This window comes from Ochlerotatus camptorhynchus, unplaced genomic scaffold (assembly GCF_037179485.1).
Source record: "Ochlerotatus camptorhynchus isolate MF236.1 unplaced genomic scaffold, CSIRO-AGI_Acam_v1.1 ptg000171l, whole genome shotgun sequence".
Classification (NCBI taxonomy): Eukaryota; Metazoa; Arthropoda; class Insecta; order Diptera; family Culicidae; genus Ochlerotatus; species Ochlerotatus camptorhynchus.
In genome coordinates, this window is record NW_027040661.1 from 1,068,899 (window position 1) to 1,088,405 (window position 19,507).

Here is a 19,507-nt window from a genome sequence, read left to right on the forward strand (position 1 = left end):
GTGTCGGTGTTATTACAACCGATGATCAGGAAGCTTGGAATTGGGATAAAGAAATACCGGCTTAAACTCTATACACAAACAGCGATACATCTCTGTATATATTTATCAGGTGATATTTTTCTGCTACTTAAATACTTAGTTAAAATCACACAATAGAAATGAGTTTGCTTTAACGATTCCTTTCCTAGTAAAAAAAATATAGCATACCTGTACGATTACTCAAATAATAGAATTATTCCACAAATGGTTTGGGTAGATACCCTGTTAAGCAAAATAATCATACAAATTGTATTGCTGATTGCATCTGAAACTGGACTGTCCCAAAAATGCAAAAAGTGTGATAGAAGTGCACATTTCCGTCAAATCGGTTTGATGTCTTGGGAGCACTTATTGCTTGCATCATACACACTTAGATTTTTTCGCTGAGATGGGCACCACCCAACAAACATTGAAAGCTGAATAAGAACTTGTTCGTGCAAAATGTAGCTTCTTCAGCAATTTTTTAGCTTATTCAGCTTTTAATCAGTTCAAATTGTTTGTTGGGCACCGAGCAGTTCGGCATTTTATTTTGCTGGATCTCAGTGAAAAACTTGCCGAGATTCAGCTAACAAACGGGAATTTTGCCGAGATCTGAGCTAACAAACATATTTTTTGCTTAATTTCCAGCAAAATAAAATGCCGAGCTGCTCGGTGGTGCCCATCTCGGCAAAAAAATCTTATTGTGTAAGGAATAAGCAACCGGTGAACACTCGTGTTTATTTCAGTTACCGTGGGGACGTAATTTGTGATTAGACCCGGTCCCTTTCAAATTGTATCATTATTTATGTACGGTCCTTATATTTAAAATGAAGTTTCACATTCATCTAGTGATGGCCGATTTTCATTCGGATAATCGATTAGTCGATTAACGAACCGAACAGTAAAATATTTGTAATCGGTTATATCAACAATCAATACGAAACTAACGATTTTAAATTGGCTCACCACTTTAGTAGCCTATTGGTCCCAAGCAAACGATTAACGTACCCTATTCTAGTTGAAATTCTATTACTACACTATGTTTGTTTTGATTCGCTATGAAAGTTTGACAGATAACATCAGGGGTGTGTGGATACATGCAGAACATGCAGGGGTGAGTGAAATAGCTTGGGACTGCTTGGGACCGTTGTTCTGGTACTGAGTGAGCCAAAAATAATAATGATTTTCTTCGGGACCCAGTGGTCTTAGAGTTACCTCTATGGTTATATCATGCCGATATAAGCATTAACTTCTGCAGAGGATCATCACCGATCGTTTCAAACAAGTTTTGCACTCTCATTGATGAAAAAATGACAGCTTAGCGAACAAAAAATAATCGATTAGTTGTTAATCGAGTAATTAAAAAATGGGACATCTCTGATTTTGGTGTGATTATTTTGATAAAAAAGCGCGCAAAATTTCATCTCTACCGAGGGGGCAGCAACACCATAAAATTACCTTGCATACTGGGGGTATTCATTGGATGAAAGGGACCGTTAAAAAGGACACTAAAATTGAAAGTCTTTCTTCCGACAGTTTCATCTTAGCATTCATCTTTGGAATAGGTGCTCCGAAAACACCAAGACGATTAGATGTAAACCTCGATGTAAACTTGCAATTTTATCACACTTTTTAATAAGTGAAAACGCGCTTATTAGTCCAATTTGGTGTGAAATGCAGAATATTATAGGGTTATGGGCGCTGCACAGCAAAAAAAAAATGTAATATCGATCAATGTAATTCAAGCTGATGTATGAAATAATGATGTAATAGCAAAAAGTAAATACAATATTACATCAATGGATGTAATTTTGTTCGCAAAATCAATGTACATCGTACAACGTTATATTACACAACCGATGGATTGACCTGGTTGCAGCATTTTGGATGTAATATTCAACAACTTTTTGTCTGTGTGGAGAGTTAAAAAAGAGACTCATGTCGTTTTCGTTTTTGCGGTGTAGCACTGATGTAGTGTAAGCAGGAATAAGCGCGAGTCTTTAACAGCTCAACATCATATGTTTGTAAACAAAGGTGCATCCTATATCTACGCCCTAAAATATTTCGGTGTACGGCAGTGTTAGCACCGGTGTAGCTACACCGCAAAAACGAAAACGACATCAGTTTCTTTATAGAGATTGCTAAAGTATGATTGTGTCAGTGATTTGTTTTCATCGGGAAAATTTTCTGCTATGAAGTTTTTTTTTCCCGATGAAAACATTTTGCGTATACGTATACGTGACGTAGTGTGCGTACGATAAACGTCAGCAATCTCTATTGTGCGTGGAGACTTTTTTTTCCGTGTGAAAAAGCTTGAAACAATCGCTTTTTTGCACGCAGCCTTTTCAGCTTTTTCCGGCATCGTACTCAGGAGGGCAGCTTCTGTCTCTTTTCCTCTACAGTAGAATTGTTGCCGCTGCACCTCGGCTTCAACTTCGAGAGCATTGCAAAAGTTTAAATGTTTCTGTCCGAAAGTGAGCGTAGTCGAGTGAAGATGGTCGTCGCCGTCGCGCTGTAAAATTTGTGCCGTGTGTGTGAAGAAAAATATTTGAAAACCAGCAAGTGGAAATTTATGTGCAGAAAATTGTAGGAAAAACTGCATTTCCCGAACGAAATTGTGTCGTAAAAGGTGAAACGGTAGTGCGAGTACAGTTTGCGATCGCGTAGACGAACGAAAAGTACAGTTTAATTCACGAAATCGATTGATTGGGATGTGAGTAATTTTTTCTTCCCTTTGCGCCTGGCTGATGAAAAAAGTTTTCTCCTTCATTCACACTCGCTCTATTCTTGTTGGATATTGAAAAGAGGCGAATGGGAAAAAAATTGGATCTCGACCTCTACTGTAATTTGAGTGTGGCAGAGGAGCCGCCGTAGCAGTACTGGCAGTGTAGCATCAGCATAATATTTAGGGGAAAAGTGAGTGCGGTGCAGAGAAAAAGCGGCGACGACAACGCCCATAGCGCAGATAATTTGGACATGGGAGCAAAACGAGGATAGCGTATTCGAAAGGAATGAGAGAGAAACATTTTAATTGAATCGATGACATCATCGGCCATCATTTTTTATTTTTCATAAAGTCATCGAAGTCAGCGAAACCGATGCATCTTTCGTTACTTTAATCTAGTTATTTTACTATTTTCAGTAATATGCTTTGCACGTTGCAAAATACTACAATGTTCATATAAAAGATTAAATTAAATGTTCCGTTTTTTTCGGCATAGGGCGAGTGTTTTTATTAGTTTGACCTCGCAACCGCTTGCCGAGCTAAAGAAAGAAAGAGATGGGTAGAGGAGAACGTGAAATTTTTGGCTTTCTACAGTTGCAGAGAGAGTGCTATTGAACACGTCACACACACAGTCCTTTCTGTCATACACACGCGTGCCCTCGCTCCCGTTCAATGTTGGAACGAAACACATAATGTTGTAAGTTTATGCTTAAGCGTGCACACGCATACTGGCACATAGGGGAGCATAAACTGCTTTCCTCTGCAAAAGCTGACACCGTGATGTCTTTGCTTTTGGCCTTTTGGATTTTGGTCTTTCTCTTTGTATTATGTTTTCTCTGTAAGTATATCGCCGGACAGGGTAGAAAGATAAGTGATCCAGCAAAACGTAAGTAGTAAAATTGTTTTTCCTTGTGCCTAAATTGAATTGTGTTTGTTATGTACTACATTATTCAATGTAAGAAAAGCATGTTATCATGTTTTATAACTTGTTTTTTTTATCAGCACAATCGTACTATTTGTTGAATCTAATGTCGTTTGCGTTTTTGCGGTGTAGCTATACCGGTGCTACACTGCCGTACACCGAAATAATTTAAGGTGTAGATATAGGATGCACCTTTGTTTACAAACAAATGATGTTGAGCTGTCAAAGACTCACGCTTATTCCTGCTTACGCTACACCGTTGCTACACCGCAAAAACGATTTACGATTTTTAAATCAATGTTGTATTACAGTTATCTATCCAAACCTAGACCCCATCGTCATCGTCGGTACCGGGTTTCAATGGTTAATGGATTCTTCTCACTACATCGTGAAAGGGACGAACGGGAAAGGATTTGCCTTGGTATGGCTCGATTGCCTTAGAAAAATTGTTTTTGCTTACTAAGTAGAACATCATGTGTTCAATCTCCCTTTCACATTCAATATTCGTTAATCGCTTTCTTTATCAATTTAAACCCATGACTTTAACTTTAATTCAGCGTATCGGATGCCAAAACCAGATATTTATGAGGATTTCTCGGCTTCCAACAAAGCGAGTATCACGTCCACAAATTCGTAGCCATTCCTTGATTGACCTGGACGTGGTTGGAGCTGGTTTTGCCTATTATAAAGTTTGAGATCTCATAGCTAGTCCCAAGCGTCATCTGTGCTTTTCTGTGTAATTACAGGTGATGTAGCAATAACAGAGTAGCAACCGCGGACGGCCAATCATGCTAATGCTAGTATCATGTTGTGTAACACTTAACTTTCGTTAGATAAAAGTAAGAAGTCTATTTCCACGAAAAAAAAAACAGGAATATCAAGAATAAATTACTGTATAACTTGCATACGATTATTATATAGGGTAATTCTTGAGAGCTTTTTGAATAGGTAAAAAAAATGAGATTTTAAATCCGATTGCAGTAACTCTGCCTACACGTAAATTTGGGCCCGCTACCTTATTTCTGTTTAATTTGCTCATCAAAATACTACTTGTCGTATGTCCCAACCGAGCACAATGTTATATACGACACCTAATGTCGATTCGATAGATGCGTAACAATTGTACGTACAACCTGTTGATTTTTTTTTCCCAAGAATAGTGCAAATTTTGTAAATCATCAATGTAAAACTGCTGTAGGTTGTCTATAAAATGATAACTTCGCTGTCCGTGATAGCACATTTTTTTAAACCGCTAAAATGCAGGAAAAAGGGCTTATATCTGTTCAATACTTTACTCAAACGATAGCAGCACTCCTGAGATGCTAATAGTTGGTTTATTTTGGTGAGCATAACATTATTTTTATTTTCAATGATCCTTGATTTTCTTCTAGAACACTTTGAGAAAACTGGATCTTATTTATGCTAGCATCAAAAATCTTGAATTGATTGCATCATTTTCTTAAAATCGCTGGTAGGAGGTCGTCGTAAAGCTGCTCAACTATATGATTAATATATGTCGGCCCAAATGTCCCCAATTTGGGCCCATACATTAATTCAGCAATCGACTCAATTTTCAATAGTGACCAAAAATATTCATTAGTACTGTCTCAATGACGCGTTCATCTAGATAAAATTGATAAATAGCAGCTTTTTAGCGATGGGCCCAATATTAGATCCAAAGGCCAACATTAGAACCATTTCCCCTTTGAATTTTGAAAAATCTTTAAAGCTCGGTAGCTTTAGTATTCGTCCAAACATCAAGCAAAAATCATGTCGCAGAATCGTGAATTATTTTCTTAGTCCATTAAATTGTTTTGTTTTTTGCTGGACTTGTTACATGCAATATAAAAAAAAAACCAAGACCAGATTTTAGAAAAATATCTATGTCCAAGATCATAAAATGTCATTTATGTTTCAAAAGCATTTACATTTTTCTAGGACTGTGAACTTACTTTAATTACTTTCAATATATAATAATTGTTCCAAGCCGCACAATTGTCTTAATTTGTTTGTCTTAGAGATCTAGAATGTTTAAGTCCCAGCATTGATTAATTGGTTTAAAATCTCTAAAATTTGTCCCAGATCGATATTTTTAGTCCTAGAAACATGCAATTTTCTATGTCCGCGATCTTTCCATGTTGGCAAATTTTCCTTGTTCTAAATTTGGTCTTAGACTGCTATCTAGAAAAGTTGCGTAGGTCCCATAGTTATGCTTTAAAATTTAATGAAAATAGTCCGTGACTTTGAACATTTTTCTATGTGCCTATTTTTTCGCCAATTTGACCGATCTGACGCGAATTATCTGAATCTAAAATCATCTTAATAAATTGTTTGTTGTTCGAGTCAGAAAAATGAATATAGAGTGAGGAAATGGGCAATGCATTAATGCAATTAATTATTATATGATTACCTAATAATAATTATACAAATAATAACCAAATTTATAAGATCATTAAACAATTATTTGTTTTATTTTGAAGGAGCATGAACAATGCTCATATGGGTTGTGATTGTGAGTTTGTAAAAATTCTGGAAGTGGGTCGCAGTCAACGAAAGATTGGAACAATAATTCTTTTCGTTCAATAAAAGACACTATTAGTCACTTGTTATTGTTTTAAAGTCACTATTTTCATTAATTCAGTCACTTAAGTCACTACCATTATATTTATATATATTTTCATAAGCTTTCAGAGAAAAATATCCATCCAAACACAGAGTAACCAACAATAAATACAAAAGGCTTGCGACGACTTTCACGACAAATTTTCTGCGTTTATTATCTCCTGCGTATGTTGCGAATAAGCTTGTAAACAACTTTTCCTGCCACCGTTCCTATCAATCCCTACTGGAAAGGGAGTTTTTCATGAAAAAAGGCACGTGGATTTTGTCGTTATTACTATACTTGCCGTTACTGACAATGCATTATCATTTGGATCGTTGGTCGCATGTCATTTTGAGATATTTTTGATTCTCTGGTTAGAAGAAATCAATCAGTTTTAACTTGTTAAAACAATAGCAAAAAAGGTTATCTTCCATTTAATTCCACTTAATTAATTTTGGTATTCATGACAGATACGTATTTCGACTACTTAATGCTTAATAAAGTGGAATTAAATGGAAGATAACTTTTTTGCTGTTTTATTTAAAGTATTCCGCTAGCAATCCAATTTCATTACTTCATTGCTAAACAAGCTTGTCTACCGACTCGACAAACATTCAAATCCAAAAATTGAATTAACAATCACATCAATGACATGACATGTGACATGACCAATAAAAAAAAAAGAACTAAATACTATTTAGTAAATAGTGAAAAAGTGATTTTGGTTTGGATCTTGAAGAGTTATGAATGGGAGGTGAAGAAAGCGGTCCTATCTGTTGGATACTCAGTAAGTTTGATTAGCATGAAATAAATAATGTGAAATGCAGGTGCAGGTGCTTTTGAACATTCTGTGTTAATTTTACCAAAGGAGAGAATTAAATCGGGTAAAAAGATAATGCAGCACAACTTGATCAGATCATTCTTATTTTGTAGTGTTCGAATTAAACGAAAGCATAAAACGTTGAAACGCTATCTACAGAGCAGAACAGCAAAGTGTCAGGTGTCACTGACATTTTTCAAACACCATCTAGAAAATGCTATATGCTGATAATCTTATCGTATTTTCATATTTCTATTTAATCAATTTCTTTCCATCCATCCGTTCGTCGTCAGCAAGCACCATATAGTGCAAGATTCACAAGACGGCTCACTGGAGCCTAGCATTTTTGGATTGTTGCCACCGTTTCGTGCCAGTAAAGATTTCCTCGCTGTCAAAGTATGCGCTTCTCCTGTTACGTTACGGATGTTGATTACGCGAGAGCGAGAGCTATTCGTCACACCAGAACGCGATCTCCTCATAATAATAATAACAACAACAACCACAACTGAGCAGAAAAGTCAAAATACAGCGAGAAGTGCGAGAGCATCCGTCTATCAGTCCATGTTAGTTCGGTAGCTTTATGCCTAGCGTGGAGGCGACGAAGCAGCGATTGCGCAATCGCAGCCCGTGGTCACTCTTGAATCTACCTACTGCTGTTTGTGAGCGTGTGTACATCTATAACGTACATGCAGTGTAGCAGAGTTCTGTATGCTTCCATGTCACACGGTCACAGGAACGCGAGAGAAGTGGCGATTTTCGTACAGGCAAAAAGAGTCACTTTGCTAATATCGAGCGAGTGTGCTGAAAATGGTAAAAGATTTTTCTTCCTCATGTGAAGGCATCGTTTGATCGGAAAATTTGTCTGCTCTACTCACGGAAAACTGTCGCAAAAGTTTAGGTTTATTGGAAATTTAAGCCTACGGATTACTTGTGATATTTCCTGGAAACACGTAACGTCCGGGTGAGTAACATATTTTTGGTGTTAAACTGTGTCGTCCGACCTAGTGACAAACATGAACCGAAAAAACAGCAAGGAAGAGACAGTGTAACGGTGCCTAAAATAAAGTTTGCTTGTGGTTTTTCTTGATTTGTTCACGGCCTCGAGTCATTAATTTATAACTGGATGTCGTCATCGATCACATTGGAAAATGTAAAAATGCTGAAATAATGTATTCAGGTCGAAATAAGAAGGTCAGAATTGCACTGATTTAGTTATTTGATGGAAACATCTACATTGACATTAACAGATTAGCATTAATGTAGGCTGATTCCATGTGCCATAAAATCGACAGTAAGCTAAGAGTGGAAAGATCTATTTTTGGACATATGTAATCGGTATCTTTCGCTCACCAAGAATTCCATTTTTACGCTATACCGACGACCAAGGCGACTGAGATCTGTAGCTTTGTTCGATACACTGGCTGGCTTACTCGCTTGCTTCCTTCTGTCATCCCTAGACAGGCAAGAAATTTTCACATATACCTACCTAGTTGTTAATACTACTTTTTCTTTCGATATGGCTACCATCCGCAGTGTAGTTTTGCAATAGCCGAAATCTGAAGTGGCATGGAGGATATGAATTTTCCACTTGAACACAACAATCGCGGTCGAGGCGAAAAATCACGATCAAAGTTTTGTTTTTTTTTGGCACAGCCGTTTTCCTTGTAGGAAGCGTAATATTGATTTTCCGAATTTTTTTTCTCCATCCTATTCAGCGGTAGCAACAGCTTCGACGACGACGACGACGTCTGATTGCCGCAAGAGTGAGTAAGCGAACTAATGCCTTTTCGGCATGTCTCATACTGCTCAAAATTGGTGAAAACGGATGCTTATCTCTGTACCTTGTCGCATTTCATTTGTCGCGATTGAACGGATTTAGTATAAATCATCACATGATTCCTTTCTTTTTGGAGTTAACATGGTGTTGTGATGAGTGCTTCTTTAGGTATGGTTTCTTTTGGCTTAATTACAGACTATTTTCTTGGTTCGTCAAATTCGGGACAAATGCATATACAAAAAAGACTTACCCCTAACTGCACATATTCCAACAACGTATCACTAACGCAAGTAAGGTTGGGTAGATTGAGCTATTTTTAGTAATCAGTCGACAAATTCCGTACTGATTGATTCTCAATGAGAACTTAATAAGCACAGGGACCCCCGTTGAACGCCCGAAGGACCCTGAATGTAAGTCTAAAGGATCGTGAGGCAAGTCCACAATAATCTGAAGGTAAATTCAAAAGACTCGCATGATTAGTCAGAAGAACTTCATTAGCAAACCTAGGTAACGATAGCTTCTCTAGAGGACCTCAGGTTAACAATTCTTGCCAGTTGGGACGTAATAGTCAAAAAGAAGAAGATTAAACTCGTATCTTCTCAACTTTTTGAAAATCTTTCAAACCCTTACGTTTTTTTTTCAGTGGTTCGTTGCACCAAAGTATGCCTACAAGATCTATCTTAATGATGAATGATCGGACGAATGTGAAGAATTTGAAAGCAGACGTAGCATATTTTTTAGACACCCCCTTCCACCTCGTAATGTATTTTTTTATACCTAATACATAGTAAGATTGAGAACTTTCACATGTAAAGTATTGTTCAATGTTTGGACACTATCCGTAATATGAGCATGGTATGGTCCAGTTGTGATTTTTTTTTAAATATACGATTTGATTATCGACTCAAAACTAACTATCATCTATATCAGGCGTAACATTTGATAACGGCACAAAAGTTTTTGTAAACAAACTTTGTAAGGCCCTTTGCACGCGAGCCGAAGTACGCCCACGCAAACCAACAACATTATCGGGTATGGGCAACTCTCACCTTTCCGAAAGTGGTATTGGTTTGCGTGGGCGTACTTTGGTTATCTTCTTTAGGTATGGTTTCTTTTGGCTTAATTACAGACTATTTTCTTGGTTCGTCAAATTCGGGACAAATGCATATACAAAAAAGACTTACCTAACTGCACATATTCCAACAACGTATCACTAACGCAAGTAAGGTTGGGTAGATTGAGCTCCGTCCGTTGTAGTTTTTTTTTTATAAAAAATTGTATTAATCTGATTGGAACTAGTTCCGATAAGTTCGATGAAAACGTACCGTTTAAATTGCGGCTGAGTGGCTCAAACGCGTAGAAAAACGTATTTGTTTCGTACATGCTTACGCAGTGCCAAAATCAAAATTTCCTTCAAGTATCTTCAAAAACATCCCCTAGCAGAATTGTATATTTTGATAAGACAAGTAATCTTAAAGGTACTTTATGATTTGAAATCTACAGAACAAGTAGTGTATTCAGCTAAGTTGTTTCCGATAATATTTTCTACAACTCGAGTAACACATGTCATAAAAAGTTGTATCAACTTGTGAATGGGTATAATCAGTTGTGTAGAAGTTTACTGACCATACCAATTCTTACAATAAGACAAAATGTTGCCGTAAAAACATTATACAGCGGCGAAACACTAGGTATGTATGTTAGGCTAATTCATTTGTTCTTATTTGTTTCATGTTGAGAATATCTAAGGAGCTGATAGGATAATTTCAAAGGCATTCGGAGGAGAATTCTAAAGAAGTTCTGGAAAGAAATGTGCGTAAAACTTCAAGTCAAATCTGAGGATTGCTTTCAAGGTAGTTTTGAGGAACTTCAGATTCAAGGTGAAAGAGAATTCCAAGGTAATTTTAAGTATCATTCCAAGGAATTGCCGGATTTTATTCAAAGGAAATTGTATAAATTTTGAAGAAGTTTCCTAGAGAAATCTGAAGATAATTTCATAATAATTCCATGGCGATTGAAATGGGAATTCCAAAACAATTCTTATGAGGAAGAATTTCAAGAAATGTATTGTGTTATACTAAGGATAATTAGGATTAAATGTGAGGAAAATTCCAGAAGAACTGCAGATGAATTCAAAGGAGAATACAATGAGAGTTTTAACTAGATGTACAAAGTAATTGCAATAAGATTTCTATAGGATTTGTGAAAAAACTGCTAGTGAATTATAAAAAGTCCAAAGTACTTGGTTATAGAATTCAAAGGGAATTATGTAAAGAATTCAATTACAAATTATAAGGATGCTTCCAAAAGAATGCCAAAGAAAACTCAAATGAAATTGAATTCCGAGGAGAGTTCCAACGAAATTTTGACGGAAATTTTAAGAGTATGCTTACGATAATTTTAATTCTTTCCTTCTCAGAAGATTTTGTTGTTGTTGGTGTGCAATTCCTAAGTTTCAGGGCTAGTAGCAGGTCATTTTTTAGTGACTTGGTCACTATTTTGAAGCCAGTCACTAAAAAGTAACTTTTTACACCAAAAAGTCACTAAAGTCACTATTTCCCTAGAAATAGTCACTAAAGTCACTTTTTCACTACTAAAATAGAGTTAAATTTAAAAATATCAACAAAATGTTTAAACTGTGTATTTGGCACTAAGAAAGTCTACAGTAGTTTTAACAAAGTATTCATATCTGTTAAAAAATTGATAATTTTAACCAGGGTGACCAGTAAATCTTAAAACTTTAGAACACCAGGAAAGTTATTGAAAAATGCCTTCAATTTCGATTAAAAATCGGGGAAAATATACCTCCTTTCCCAGAAAATAAATTGTAAACCTTGGAAACTTTCCACAAGTATTTGTCTGTGATAGATTTTCAAAAGATTTTCAAGAACTTTAAAAAATCCAAAGTAAATTTAAAAGAATTTTAAATGATTCTAGGGATGACAGCAAGACATATCAGAGAAGAATACCAAAGTACAGAGTACGAAAGTCTCATGTAAAATTAAATGCTCTGAGGACCGATTTCTTCATCTCCGCTTAAATCTTAAGCCAGGTTTACCTACATAGTGGAACTTGGCTTAACACATACATGCGTCGCTTTTGATTATTTTTTAAATTATAACAGACGCAAAATTCAGCTCGGAAACAATTTTGAAAATATTTCCAATTTAATTGAGAGTGAATTTTAACGACAGTTCTGAGGAGATTTATTGGATGAGGATTCTAGGTCCAATTATAAAGAGAACAAAGATGGTCTCTGCGGATTGTTCTAAAAGAATTCTGGGGTGACTTGGTAGCCATCATAATGAAGTAATGAAATTGGGTTGTTAGTGGAATGCTGAAATAAAACAGCAAAAAAAGGGTTATCCTATTTCCGTAATTTTAGTCACTAAAGTCACTACTATTATATTGCATCAGCACTACCAGCCCTGAAGGTTGTAAAACACCAAAACAATAAAATGCTTACAACACTGTTTTCTATCATGTTCCTAGTTCACTTCCAGATTTTTAAATTTTACGTTCGCAAATAGAACCGTTGTGAATAGTTTACCATCGGGGCAAGACGAGCAATGTCAATAATTCATAACAAAAAAAAATAAAAAATAAATGTCCGAATTTACTTAATGTTATAAGATGATGCTAGAATAGATCCACTGTGACCACTAATGATCTTATTTTTGAATGATAATGTGACTTGTAGAATCATTAAATTTTCAAGTCTTATCCCCAGGACAGGTGGTTTCACTCACAACTAAAAAATATAGTGATTTTTTTTGAACATTTTTGGATTTTCTTAAAAGTAGTAAGTGTTAAGATTTTAAATAAACTGGTATACGTAGCTTCCTTTAGCGTGAGGTTAACTTACAGAATACTGATTATGCTAATAATTAATGCTTTATTTATTGACGATAAAACAATAACAATTCTTAAGGTGTCCGTTTTACCCCGATCTCCCCTAAATATGAAGTTGATTATAGTCACACTGTTTTTTAAGCCATATTATCAAGCCAATGCTTACCTACCAGCTGCCGGTTTTTTGGCACCACTCCAGCTACTATTGCACTTTTGTTTATTGCCTTTTCTTGCGGCACTGCGACGAACTGTGTGACTCATCACACTGCTGGCTGAATGGTTGCTCCATTTCACTGTGATTTAAACCTTTACATGGGCATGTCAATTTGAAGAAGGAAAAATAACAAACGTTCTCTTTTTGACTGAGCAAAAAGTTATCGAAATGATAAAATGTTGTTTCATCTCTTATATTAAAAGTGGGTCATGTTCCAAGAATGGTATCCAAGTTGTCAACCAAACGGTTTTAGGAAAAGGAAAATGCTTTATTTTCTTTTCTCTTTATTCTTTTTCGTACACACATCTAATTGGATCGAATCCAATTTCCTTTTCAACGCCGCACATAAGCATTTGATCATAGTAAAAACTAGAAAAGCACCCAAGTTTAGTACGGAAACATGCGAATGCACACACATTGCTAGGTATTGATTACATAAATCAGTTCGGTAATGTTCTTTGCTTACATTTCGGTCCAAAGTACAATCATTATGTAGGACATTATCGCACACTTAAAATGTATACTAGTCGATGATTTAGAGACATATGTAGCTCTTTTTTTTTTAAATAGTGATCTTGGGAGGGCTGAATAACTGCAGGAAATTCCTAATAAACTTTCAGAGGATGGTGACGAACATTTTCGGACGAAAACAAAAATGAGAATCACAAGAACTCGTGATTTGCATTCTCGCGCCCTATGGATGCTGTGTGGGTATAGCGGTTGTGCACACTAGTAGTGGTCTGCTCGCGCCGAGTACTGCCGTATTTGCGCTTTGGAAACCTCAATGGATGAGTAATTTTATATTTTTAAACTCTGAACTCAGAGAACGGACCGACTGATGCCTGAGCGCAGTTGCTCTTCGGTGCGGCCGGCATGATACACCGATCGGTCACCCCTCGTGTTCAGCTTAGTTTCGTATACACATCTCAACTCAACCCTCAATCTATTAGTGATGGTAGATGAGACAACGTACCGCATTTGTAGCTGCATTTTTAATGTCGGGGAGTGAACCTGTTGGCGTAAGGTTGGAATCGGTGGAGAAATATCTCTACACCATAGAACCGCTTCATCATCATCATCATCTTCTTTGCTGCCAGTTTTATGTTGTGATGAGAAATGATAAATATATTGCTCAATTCAACGAATATTGTGAAATTGTTCTTGAGTTAATTTAATAGGGTGATTTGGTGATGCACAATACAACAAGTAGTACTAACAGTACCGGAATCCGCCAGGATAGTTTATAGGAATTATATTAAGGCTTGTCGATTTTTGAATATCTCCACCATAATGATTTCACTTTTCTATAGGGTAAATGACAACTTCGGCACCCATTGTCTGTTTTCGGCAACAACAATTTAAAAATTAATTTCACTATATGTTTACAACAAAACAATCCGCTGAATGTATTTGAACGATTCCCTAGTGTTTCAGCTTCAATCTGACTACATTTATACGACCGAGCAAACCTGTAAGGTTTTTTTTTAATGAAATATACGCACTACAAAATGCCGCTGATTTCGATAATAGAGGAGCAAACACGCAGGTCAAATGTGAAAATATCAATGCTGTAATATTGTAGCGCATTTTGGTCACCTACCAGTTACAGTTACCTCTATGGTAGAACTCTACTCTAATTTTTACATACCCTCCCGGCAACTACGAAATCTAAATATATTTATTACAAGCCACCATCGTACAAATTATGACAAATTTAAAACTTTAAATCAGAGGATGGCAACATGCAGTAAGTATTGCGAAACTATTTAGTTTGCAATGTCAAAACCAAATTGTAGCAATACTTCAATTCTATTATTTAGCCGCACATACTGTTTACTATAGTCTTTTCGAATATCACATTTTTTAGAGGTAAAACATAAAATGTCTTCACTTGATTGACGACAAATACATAATGGGAAGGTTGCCGAAGAAAAATGATAGTAGAAGCGAGGACGCTGCTTAGATTGTCGAGAATACGTAAATTCGCCTATCTAATATATAGCGTGTAAAACCCGTGCTTGCGTTCCGCAAGATTAAAAAAAAAACTTTGACTGCACAACATTCGCTAATTTAAATCATTATTTTTTAAATTAAATGTAAAAAAATGTTGACCCCTGTCATACTGTCATGCTTATTTAAAAAAAAGAAGAAGAAGGAAGTACGGCTAAGATGAAAGCTTCAATGTAAACAAATAAAGTTTCTTTTTGTTATCAGACGTTGATTGTATGGGGTGTGATGATTCTCTTAGAACTTACACCTGTCAAAACATAAAGTCCACTTTGAGCACTTGAGCATAGCCACATTATTTTAGTAGGAACGTCCAACGTTCACTAGGTTATAAACGGCTCCAATGTGAGCCCCCTTTAATATTGCAGCTATTTATTTACAATGTATTCGTAGCCAGCAGGACGCGTTTATTTTTTTCGCCTTTTTTGTGGCTGAAATCGGATAGTTTTCTTCAAATAAATAGTAGTGAGGCTTCGTGCGACAACATTGCAGCAGCCCATCAATTGCCGTCAGGGTGGTGGCGTCCCGATGTCGACCTAAAGGCATTTCACCTTTTCACCCTTGTTCCTTTTTGAATGGTCGACGTACTAAACCTGCACATCAAAGGACACCCTGCTAGTGCAGTTCAAACTAGCAACATACACTACCGTGCAAAGGTCTGGAAATGTCATTCCTATATTAGTGATAAAGCTTGCTTCAGATAGAATTGGAACAAAAACAATTGCCTGTATTTCAGTTATTTATTATTGAATTCAAGATCTTTTTTTATACAAATGTAGCGTTTTCTTCATACTTTTAAGAAAAAATACGGATAAAATTATTCGTCACGGTTTCGAAGGAATTCTCGAATTTTTCCTGTAACACGGCTCATTAGGCGGCGCACACCTTCTTCGTCCATCGTTTTAGCTATCTTATTCCACCAGGTCTTCATCTGATTGATGTCTTTGACAACCTTTCCCTTTGCCTTGAGTCTCCTCTTCATGATTGCCCAGTATTTCTCAATAGGGCGGAACTGGGGGCAGTCGGGTGGGTTAAGGTTTTTCGGAACAAACTGGACCCCTTTCTCTGCATACCATTCTTGAACGACTTTGCTGTAATGACAGCTTGCCAAATCTGGCCAAAACATTACGGGATGGTCGTGGGATCGAATGAACGGCAAAATTCGTTTTTGGAGACACTCTTTTTGGTATAGTTCCGACGTCATTGTCTTATTTGTAACGAAAACTTTCGTTTTTTTGCCACAGCTGCAAATGCCATGCCAAATCATAAATTTTCGTGCAAATTTGTCGGCAAAAACAAATTTAAATTTGGCTGGACATCCCCCCGAGCCGTTGCCAAGTAAAATTTTTGACCTGGGATTTGCCTGACATAGGTTTCATCGTCCATCAGAAGACACCCGTCGAACTTGGTCAGCACCTGGTCGTATAGCTTCCGCGCACGGATTTTGGCCACACTATTCTGTTTTATGGTCCGATTTGGCTGTTTGCTAGCTCGATACGACTTGATTCCTTCCCGGAGTCGAGTTCTCCTCAAGGTACTATGGGCAGCACCGAAATTTCTGGCCAAATCACGGTCCGACAGATTGGGATTCCTCTTAATCGTCTTCAAAATCTTACCACGCAGTTTCCGATCGACAGTTCCACTCCGACGATTGGCTTGAGGCTTCCGAATCGTCTTCAATGTTTCCTTATACCGTTTGATAACGCGCCATACGGTATTTCTGGGCAATTTCAGCTGTTTAGCTAGCCTAGATGCAGACCACAATGGATTTTCCAAATAACTGTGCATAATTTTTTCCCTTCTTTCGGCTTCCAAGTTGATTGTTTACAAAGTACAGTCGATTTGCGGAATGTCAAAAATACATACGTGAAGCTGACAAAATTCCCGACACGTGGGCGCCAAGAACTTCCAAATCCGTCCACCAGGAGCACCACAATATGAGCAAAAGTTTGTTCCAATTCTAAATGAAGCAAGCTTTATAACAATGGATTAATGAGATCATGTTTTAAGGAATGTATTTACCGCGATTGTTTTTTTTTACAACATCATAAAACACCTTTGTAAAATTCTTAAGTATCTTCCCGATGCAAGTTCTTTGAAATCTTACGCCAAGTGTTGTATCAATAATGGCATGCCTTTCTATGGGTGTCATGAAACTTTTGCACGGCAGTGTATGGAAACTTTTAGCGAATTCGTTTATTATTCAGTTCCAACCTGAATCGGGTATCAAGATTGGGTCTGCTTGTTTTCTGACAAACGTCAGTTTGCTCTTTTGTTTTTAAAACCTAGCTCAGGTTGAGGTTCGCACTGACAAAAAGTTCGGTTTCGCACTGGGTTGGAACTGGTTCCAACCCCGATAATAAACGAATTCGCTATTTGTCATTCAAATACACTTGATTTCTCTTGGCTGTTCTCAGTACTGCAGTTAGCAAAAACATACCACAAAGAGAGTGAGAAGAACGAGGGACGCAGTGCATAGCAAGCGTGAAGAATGTTTGTTTAGGTGGCAAGAGTGGCGGGGAAGCGCTTTCCACCGCCGAGTTGAGAAAGAAATTGTATACAACTGAGTTTACAGTTTATTCGAAGTCTTGACGTAGATACGTTAGCCACATTACAATATTCGGTACAAGGAAACAGAAAAGCTAGCAAAATAGTAAAAGCAAAGCAACGGTACCTAGTTCTGAAGTTCAACGGGTGTGTTGGTATTAGTAGTTCTTCTGCGAATGCCCGTAAGGTTCATATGGGTTTTAAACCTTCTGATGATCGTCTACCCGTTGGATGAAGATAGGCTACGGCGATGAAAACTGCTACTCTAAAAACATTAATGCGGGTGGGTTTGGAAAATAGGTAGGGTGTAATTTTTGTTGAATTATTCAAACGTATTTGCAAAAGAAGGAAAATCTTTTATAGAACGCATTATGTTTATTGAACATGCAAGTCGTTTTTTAACTTGAATGTGAATATTTTTTCGTTCACTGTTATTTGCTTTCAAAATTGGTGATGCACGCTTATCACATCGTCTTTCATTGAATTCTACTCTACTGTAGTTTCACAACCGTACTAGCGACATTTTGTCCATGGAACTGGAACGAGTCCATTAATGGAAGAATCACTTCAACGTGTCAGATAATCTTGGTTCTTGTCTTCTTTTATGTTTGTTTTCATTTCCCAAAAATTAACTTTCCTGTTTATTGATATGGGTTGCTCCGCACACCTATCGCTATTTTGCTACGCCTTGAGTGTATTTATGCGGGGACTTTTAATGTATTTAGTTCGTAGTGCTAGGGCAAAGAAAGTTAATAATGTAGCAGAAAGCAGACCGCGACTGTTTTATTTTATTTTTTCTACCGTCTGACGGTATCGGTAGCAAAAACCAGTCTTTGGGTCCGGCGTAACCGGCATATCGAAAGCATTTGTATGCGTATTTACCTACTTGCCGGCGAACGTATACCGCACCATGTGTAAAACATCATTACTGAACTAGTTGTTGTTGTTTGTATTGCGCATGATAAACTGTTCGAAACAACAGGCTATATTGAATGCACGTGTTTTATTAAATGCTTCTAAATTATTTCGTGATCGATCGTCGAACGTGATCACGGCAAGCGACGATCTGAAAACGAGCGAATTATCACGCCCGGTTTGAGAAACTTTATGGATGTTTACTCACATTGTGCCGCCCTTCGTGCTCTCCTCGATGACGGAGATTATGACAATTTTTATGTTCCAAAAAATGCGGACAATTAATGATGCTTTATTATTATAGTCGTTTCTTTCACTTGTTAAGTGCAGTTCATAGGTTTTGCTGTTAATGAATAACATACGATGAAAATAGTTTTTCTTGCAATCACAGTTGTCAAAACATTGATGTTGATTTAAGTTGTTTCCGCAATGTATATACTGAACTAAAATGGCCTATTTACATTGCATTAATATAAATTCCAATGATTGAAAATGTGTCGGTTAAATAATAGATACATTTACATTATCGATGTGTTGATAACTTCTATATGACTTCTTCTTCTTCCAATTTCATGCTTACTTCTTGTCGTTTATTGCCCATTTAAGGACAAAATGAACTATTTTCCACTGACCCTCTAGATGGCTTGGTTGACGGCTTCGAACGTGTTGCTGGATCGCTCAAGGACCGCTGTAAAAACTTGCCTAATTTAACTAGATTGCAGGCTAGAATGCAGGATGAATTTTCGGTATATTTTTAGTCATGATTGGGTTGAACGGTGGCTGGATTGGCAGCTCGATTATCGACTGCATCACTTTGTACATACAATATTTTAAAGCTTTATTTTCTTCTATCTAAATGATGCATCGGGGATGTAACGCTATAAATCCGCACACAATCTTCATTTATCTTAGATTTTTAATCCGAACTTTCGTTTGTTTTATTGATGTCTTCACGCAGAGAAATGGTTTTTAAGTTCAAATGGATATATTTTTGACTCAGGGCCTAATATATTTTTGATATTGTTTCAAATATATTATTCCGTTAATTCAAAGAAAAATATTTTTGAATCAACAAACCTGTTGTAGAGTCAATAATCTGTTTGTTGAT

The 19,507-nt window shown here is 36.8% G+C and overlaps 1 protein-coding gene across 8 annotated transcripts in view; it reads left to right on the forward strand.

The window, feature by feature from the left end:
• Nucleotides 1-2,479: 2,479 nt before the first annotated feature.
• The window catches only part of beta-Spec (spectrin beta chain), a 63,721-nt gene continuing 46,693 nt past the window's right edge, over nucleotides 2,480-19,507 (forward strand). For 6 of the 8 annotated variants that reach the window (XM_065222520.1, XM_065222513.1, XM_065222516.1 and 3 more), the window contains exon 1: nucleotides 2,480-2,731. The gene's annotated coding sequence lies outside the window, so the exon portion shown is untranslated. Of the gene's footprint in view, nucleotides 2,732-2,915; nucleotides 2,935-7,751; nucleotides 8,049-19,507 lie in introns of those variants that run through there. The other 2 variants (XM_065222515.1, XM_065222514.1) reach the window with 2 other exon arrangements.